Source organism: Brachyhypopomus gauderio, chromosome 3, assembly GCF_052324685.1.
Source record: "Brachyhypopomus gauderio isolate BG-103 chromosome 3, BGAUD_0.2, whole genome shotgun sequence".
NCBI lineage: Eukaryota > Metazoa > Chordata > Actinopteri > Gymnotiformes > Hypopomidae > Brachyhypopomus > Brachyhypopomus gauderio.
This window is the reverse complement of record NC_135213.1, coordinates 23,250,251-23,258,690: the sequence shown is the minus strand read 5'-3', so window position 1 is coordinate 23,258,690 and position 8,440 is coordinate 23,250,251. Positions and strand designations below refer to the sequence as shown.

The following is an 8,440-nucleotide window of genomic DNA, read 5'->3' as shown; positions in this document are numbered from 1 at the left end:
ACCAACTTTAGGCTAATGTTAGAGCACATTGCTGTTTAATGCTTTGATATAATTGTTATATATTACATTCATTTTAATATTTAGAGGGACGGGAAGGATTCACATATCTTTAAATCATGGTGATTTCTGTAATCCCATAGTATTGGAGACCTAGGTAATCTAAATGACTAATGTACATTTTCTGACAGAAGGAAATTTCTCTTTGACTTCATTGTGCAGAAATATGCTTTAAAAGGGTACATTAAAACACATTACATTTACATCCAGACAGTATATGACATTAAAATACATTGATAAATTATATATAGCTTGTCTTTAATACACACTTATTTACAGCAATTAATTCATTAAATAAATCTCTAATAATCTCAAATATGAATATCATGTCAAGAAGTTTTTCTGTGTCCTTTCCTCCGTGTTGTTTGTGGAGTGTCCACCATGGTTTGCTGCATGGGGATGCTCCAATCGATCAGAGAAAGGAGCAAAAATGTATGGTTTCCCCACTGATACTGAGAGGAGAAAAAAATGGTTGTCTCAACTAAGCAGGAGCAATCTTACCCTCACTAAAGATTACAACAGCAAATATATACAGTATGTGAGGTATTCATCAAACACTGCATTTGCACTTTTCACAATAAACACTATTGGAAAGCTTAATGCCTGATTTATTAAAATACAGAATAGTGAACAAAAAAAAAAATCAAAGACTCCAGACAGACTCGGGTGCAGGGTGAGGGTGCTATCTAGTTGCAGGCTCCATTGAATCCCCTATGGTTCTTTGGCTTATAGAGAGAGAGGAGAAAAAGACAGGAGAAAATGATTATTATGAGTATTGATGTGATATGAATTTAAATTTGTTGCACATCCTTGGTTGTTTTTTTATATGTGTAATGAGTGTATACGTATCCAGTAAGGGTTCTCCAATACTGTGTATTCACCCACTATGGGATATGTATATGAGTAGACAAAACTGAGTTGTCATGTGTGAGGAGTAAACTCGTATCACTCTGCAGGCACATTTTGAGGCAGACCAGTTCATCAAAACCAAACAGGGCAAGACTAGGCTGAGAGCAGATGCTGTTCCCACCATTTTGAGCATCGCCCCGCACTCAGAAAGAGGAAGCCCCCTGCACTACGATGCACCACTGGACCTGTAAAGACAGGGCCCATAGCTGCTGATCACAGCTATAGTGTTAGAGGTGACACAGGTATAATAAGTATGAACTCCTAATAATTATATTATTTCTTTAAGTGATAGAATATTTAAAACTTAATCACACTAAATAGTATATGTCTTTTATATCCAGCAGTTTAAAAAAACTGAGGAAATACGTTAATAAAATTTAATAAAAATAAATAAAACGAAATAAAAAGGAAAATAAAATAAATAAAAGGATAAATAAATAAAATAAAAGGAAATAAAACATTAGCTGGTACTCCAAAATGGATATCCTCATTTCACCTCCTCGACCCAACACACTCTACAATCACACTCAAATGTTATATTTAACCAATACTTATAGCTACCCCGCAAAAACATCGCGTTTAGGTGAAATGGCATTAAGAGAGGAATTTACTATTATTAGGCTGTCACTCGTTAATGTGAAATCTCGCTAACCATATTCGTGTTGCCTTAGCATAGATTTAGTTCCCTAAATCTGCTTATTAAGAGGTAGATAATTGACTAAAATGCTTTAATGCACATTTTAATGCACATGTTATTTTGATTCTGATGTCCTTATAATACACAATCTGATTTTTTAAGCGTACTAACCTGTAAAAGTGTATCACAGATGGTCCACTGCTCCAGTTTGACTGCGCTGCTCGTATTTGCTGCTAACTTCCGGGAACTTTTGACAGGCTCCACGATCCGCCATTGCTGTAAAAAACTGGTCCATTGGAGTGAATGGAGATGTCGCGACTCTCTCTCTGGGCTCTGAGTATCTCCTGACATTACGTTTGTGTAGCTGCGCGGTATTTTTTGTCAATTTATTTGTAAACGTAATACAAGCGAACTGTTCAGTCAAACAGCTTGTGAAACGAAATACCATTACAATTTCAAGCATTTTAAAGTAGGCTACGTTAGTCAAAATTCCAGTACTTTTCAAACGTGGAACACAAAGCAACATTAAAATTCTTCAGGTAAATGTTCATTCCTGTGACGTTCGGCGAGGGACGAAGGACGAGACACGAAATCCTTCTTTCTGCAGACGTCACGTTTATTTTACAAGTATTGCGCAATAGCGCACGGAGAACAAATGACACAACGTGTAGACTTTAGACAACGACGAGCACAGGACACTGCGCGAGCGCACATTAAATAGACAAACCGCATTAGCCCCACGTGATTACGAGACGATTCACAGGTGAGACACATTATTCACACGACATAGCCATCACCACGGAATTCCACTGACGCAGACAAAGCACGTGGACTACGTATAGACACGCCCAAAGGGGAGGGGCCGGGGTCCTCAACGTGACAATTCCTCTGTTTTTGAGGGGTGTTTCTTTATACTACCACATATCGTTTCGGGAGGACACTGGAAAAAATGACTTGTAAAACGTGCTCGCGCTTTCACAGGGTCGCACGCAGAGTGCGGAGTCGAGCGCTACGGTCAGACGCAAAAGTAGAACTGAGCCAAGAAGAAAGATAAAATATATATTTTTACAAAAGAAAATAAAAATAGTAACGCACAGTTATTTGGATAAGTAACTTTAATCTGATTACTGGACTGGAAATAGTAGCGCATTATCTTACTCGTTACCGAAAAAAGTGGTAAGATTAGAGTAACGCGTTACTGACATCACTGGAGTTGATCTTATATAACTTGTCTACAATGACCAGTGGTCACTGTATCTCCAATATATCTGTGTATTGCCAAAATCTTTACCTTTAAATATACTTTCTTCATTGATGAGATTTATCTATGCCTACCTCTGGCCCTTCTGATTCAATTCAACTGGCCAGATATTTTAACTCAAAATCCGGTCACAGCTTCACCCTGAAACCATTAACTCAGTAATCATTGGCTTATTCTGAAGAGGCCATATTACCATATTACTATATTTCCATATTTAATTGAAGGCTGACCGATGTCACTCACATGATTCACATAATGGGTTTACAGGAAGCCTGGTTATGTTTCCATGCCTACAGATCATTATCATCAATTCACAACTAAATCTCCATAAAACACAAAGAAAATATAATATAATGAGTATACATGCTAAATAATATCTCAGGGTCAAGGTAGGTACGGATTTTTCTACTTTCCTTTACAAAGAATAGGTCAAGTGACATTCTCAGGATTAAAGTGTCTCTGAGAGTCTTCCCTGGCACACACAGGACAGGACATGAAGAACTTATTTTACATATACACAACAAACTGCTGTAACGAGCACTTGTCATACATCACAGGACAAACACAGACATGGTCTAAGGTTAGGGGTAGTGTTAGGGCTAGGGCAAGGGTTAGGTTAGGGGTAGGGTTGCAGATAGACTTAGGTCATCGGGGTGCGGTCTGTATACAAGGATATTGAACCAAAACAAGGGAACATGTGGAAGAATGAACCCAGGATGTAAATCACAGCAATGACACAAAACAGAGTAACCATAGAAACAGGGAAGCCAGGCAGGGGCGTACTGTGACAGGTAGGCTACCACACTACAGTGCAAAATAAACAAATAAATGTTTAATCAGTTCGATTGCATAGTTTATTAATGACTAAATTAATTATTTTAAGTGTGTGGACAAATTGATCACTTGGTTTCAGAAAATCTCTGTGGAATTGAACATCATTAAAACCAAAGGATTGTGCTGTGGACTAGGGAGCGGGAGCACTTGATTGGTTGAGCAGCTGAAAGGAGAAAATGTTGAGCAACTGAAGAGGTGAAATATTTGGACACAGTGATTGACTCACCCATCACCTTTTCAATACTCATTCCTTTTGTTTTAAGAGGGCCACCAATGTATGTCACTATTATGAAGGCTAAAATTTCATTGTGAATTGTTGATGAATGTGTATGTCATTAACTGAAACTGTGCTGCCTTTTGATATGGTGTCAATAAAATGGAGTAAATCAGTACTTTAAGGCCATTCTGGTGTCAGCAGCCCTGCTAAAGGAGCTGGAGTCTCAGTAATTCAGAGGCTGATGGGCTGTGTTGACTGTATTATGTGAAATTCTATGCCTGTAGTGAAGTTGGGGGTGTAGAGTTCTTGACGGTGAAAAACATCCACACCACAGGTAGAATGAAGGCAGACAGGTTTAATGAACACAAACCCATATTCTTAACCAGGGAGAGGTGGACCTATTTATTGAACACAGACTTTATTGAACACAGACACAGAAACACAGCAATTCTTCAAGCATCCACAATGTCTTTGCAAAGAGGTCAGTACTACGGAAGCAGAGGAACCATACTAACACACCACCTGTTCCCAGGTACTCATGGGAAGGAAGGGAGGGAGGGAGTGTGAGAGTGGGCCAGACACTAGAGTGAGAAGAAATACAATTGAAGAGATTGTCTGTTCTGTCTGTTTCCATGCTTCTGTCATAAATGCACTGCCTGATGGAATGGAGTATTTAGAGCCCCCATATTCAAATAGCGGCCCGCGGGCCGGCTATCTATTTCTGGCCCGCGAGCTGTTTTGAAAAGTGTTTTTTTTTTTTTTTTTAAGGAATCTTTTTTTTCAGTCGCGCGATCCGCTCTTATTTTCAAATCGCGCACCGCGATCTCAAGACGATGACGGGGATTGCCTTTATGGCAACAACAAACAGGTAGCAGACGGCCAAATGCGTTCGTCACCCCCACGGCCAACAGTTTACGTTCGCCACCCCCCCCCTCCCCCCCGTAACCGGCCCCTTCAGTGATTGAAAAAATAAAATGTGGCCCATCATCATTTCTATTTGAGTACCCCTGATTTAGAGAAAGCTGTATGCTAATTCCTTATTTATCCTTATAGTTTTTCTCATTAGCCAAATCGTCTCGTTGCAACATCCAACAGGTTTATCACTCTGTTTCTTTCCTGCTCTCTCTCCCTTTTCCCCCTCTCTCTCTCCCTTCCTTCTTCTCTCTTTTCTGTCACACAGAGTCCCTCTCTTCATCCCTTTTTCTCCCTCCCTCTTTTCTTCTTTTTTAGGGTTAGTCATTAGAACATTGGTGTTAGTTATTTGAAGGTTGCGGTTAGTTAGAACATTGGTGATAGTTATTAGAACATTGGGGTTAGTTATTTGAATGTTGGTCTTAGTTATTAATACATTGGGGTTAGTTATTCGCATGTTGGTGTTAGTTATTTGCATGTTGGTGTTAGTTATTAGAATGTTAGGGTCACGAATTAGAATGTTGGGGTTAGTTATTAGAACGTTTGTGTTATTATAATGTTGGGGTTAGTTATTTGAGTGCAGGTCTTTCCAGCAGCGGTAGGCCCCAGACAGCTGTGAGTGAGGTGATGAGGCTCCACCAGCAGCTGCAGATGGCCCAGTTGCTGGGCCAGGGACAGGCACTGATTTCCAGTATCAGAGCACACTCGATCAATAACATTACAGACCATTCTGTCATAGCCTGACAGGTGTGTGTGTGTGTGTGTGTGTGTGTGTGTGTGTGTGTGTGTGTGTGTGTGTGTGTGTGTGGTAAGAAATTTCTATTTCTAAGGCAAATCAGAAAGCAAATGAAAGCAAAAAGCACTAACCCTAACCCAACTAGCCATAATCCAACTAGCCCTAACCCAACTACCCATAATCCAACTAGCCCTAATCCAATTAGCCCTCATACAATTAGCCCTAGCCCAACTATTCATAACCCAACTAGCCCAAACCCAACTATCCCTAATCAAACTAGCCATAATACAATTCGCCCTAACTCAACTATTCGTAATCCAATATACTATCCAAACTGTATAACAGAAAATTATAACCAGTTATTGCAGCCAATGAGTTGCTGTTGGGAAAAGAGTTTTGTGAGTCAGTGTATTTTTACATATGAGATTCCCTGTAGAAAATTCCCTGTCCTTGTGTTTTCTCTGTACAGTGCATATGTTATGCAGTTCCTCTCTCTCTCTCTCTCCCTCCCCTTCTGTCTCCCCCTCTCTCACTCTGTCTCCTCTCTCTCTCTTGCTCCCCTTCTCTGTCTCTCTCTCTCTCCCCCTTCTCTCTCTTTCTCTTTCTTGTTCGCTCTGGGTGAAAGGAGCTTTTCTTCATCTTTAATTCATGCAGTTTTCTGCACATAGTCTGCCTGAGCCTCACAGCCCCTGGGGAAACAAAAAGTGACTGATGCTCTGACAAAGTGTTAATGACGCCTTTTCCATGTATACGCTCTGCAGAATGAGTGAAGGAGACACTGTGTGCACAGGTGCGTTAGAACACAGAGGACGTTCCTCACCCCAACCATTGATCGCTGTGGTCTCATATTTCCCACTCTTGGCGTTTGTGGAGATGAGAGGAAGAGAGGCTTCTCCTGTCTCCAGGCAGGGGATGCTGGTATAGCCCGGGGCAGAGCTCCGGTGTGCCCTCTTCAGCTCTCTCTGCTCCAAACACCAGTGTTTAGCTGCTCCAAACACCAGTTTAGCTGCTCCAAACACCAGAGTTTAGCTGCTCCAAACACCAGAGTTTAGCTGCTCCAAACACCAGTTTATCTGCTCTAAACATCAGTTTAGCTGCTCTAAACACCAGAGTTTAACTGCTCCAAACACCAGTTTAGCTGCTCCAAACACCAGTTTAGCTGCTCCAAACATCAGTTTAGCTGCTCCAAACACCAGTTTAGCTGCTCCAAACACCAGAGATTAGCTGCTCCAAACATTAGTTTAGCTGCACCAATCACCAGCGTTTAGATGTTCCAAACACGAGCATTTAGCTGCGCAGTACATTTTTTACTGTGTTCTGTAAATAATGCTGGTATGTGTGTTCAGTTGTCTTTTCTGGATTCATGCTATTACTTTAGCCCAGCGGTTCTCAAACTTTTTAGTCAAAGTACCACTAATTGTCAAACTAAAACCTCCACGTACCACCACCTTAACCCCCCCCCCCCCCCCCCCCCCCCAAAAAAAAAAAAAACCTGCTTGGGGGGGGGGGCGACACGAATTAAGTATATCGCGATCTATCGATCGTCGGTGGTTGGCTCCAGAGCGAACTAGTAACTCATTGAATCATAGATGTGGATCAGAGGTAAATAAACTAGATTTTTTTTCGGCGTGAGAAATCGGATGTCGGATGGCGTGAGAGCGTGTGAAAACGGTCAAATGCGTGTGTCTCACGCTCAATGCGTGAGAGTAGGCAACCCTGCTCATTACACACATATGTTATAATGTAGTTCTCCTGTAGTTCGTGTTGGTAGTGGTTTACAGAACAAAAAGTCTTCGCACGACATGCCCTCATATCGCACGTAAACGAGCAAGTTTGCTAAATCTGTGACATCTATGGATTCATCTAACTGCAGTGAGAAGCATTTACTCATTTTAATTCTGTTGGTCAATGTTTGTCTGACGTTGTGCGCCATTTCATAAATTCTGCGAGTGACTGTGTCGTTTGAAAGAGGCACCAGGTCGAGCTGTTTAGCGACATTTTCTCCGCACATAACACGAGTCATCTCTTTTGCCAACAGTAAACAAAGTTCCTCACCAATTGTGTGGGGCTTACCTGCTTTGGCAATCCGCAAACTAGCACGGTAGGAGGCTTCCTGTGCCTTGGAGACTGGGCTCGCTGTCTTCTTTATTGTGGATTTGCGCTGTTTTAGATCTTTTAGTTTCTGAATTTCAGGACTTGTCATAATTCTGTTTTAATAAAAAAATGTTTTGTGTAAAAAAAAAAAAAACTCAAAGCATCTTTTATTTTCCGAGCTCATCTGGCGTACCACCGCGGGGGTACCACAGTTTGAGAACCACTGCTTTAGCCCTTTCAAGGCTAAAGGAGAGAAGTTCAGTTTTTCACTTGCTTCTCCTATTGTATATATTCCCTCTTCTCTTTGATAGGCTGATTTTGATTGGCTGGCTGCTCTTGTGCTACCTTTGATTGGCTCAGCCCAGCAGCTGCTGCAGTAATTTGCAGGATGGTCAGGAGGTTGCTGTGTCTGACTGTTTCTTTGGTTGGACGCTTCTAGATCTGCTAGAATGTGCAAAAAAATAACTGCAGCGTTGTCATAACGACCAGCTGCAGTGTTGCTTTTGCTCTGAAAACTGAACTTCAGGAATGTTTGAATAAACTTTGTCATTATTCTCCAAAAACGGATGCCATTTTAGTTTCAGGTTCATAAGAAATGTGCCAGCTAGTACTTTGATTCCTTCTTATGTGAAACCATACTGAAACTGACCATTTAAAATCTGATTAGAACACAACAGTAGCAACGTTTACATAATGTAAATAATGTTGCATTATGTAAAAGTTACATACATATAAACACTTCAAACAGGATAGAGTATTTAAATCTACATGGAGTTTAAATAA

General features: G+C 40.9%; 1 long non-coding RNA gene across 1 annotated transcript; it reads right to left on the bottom strand.

Annotated features, from left to right (window-relative positions):
- Positions 1-579: 579 nt before the first annotated feature.
- On the bottom strand, positions 580-2,161 carry LOC143509780 (uncharacterized). The gene is made up of 3 exons (XR_013129772.1): positions 1,775-2,161; positions 1,088-1,185; positions 580-782 (listed from the first exon to the last, which is right to left on the bottom strand). It is a non-coding gene; the product is annotated as an uncharacterized LOC143509780 (long non-coding RNA).
- Between the last annotated feature and the right edge of the window lie 6,279 nt (positions 2,162-8,440).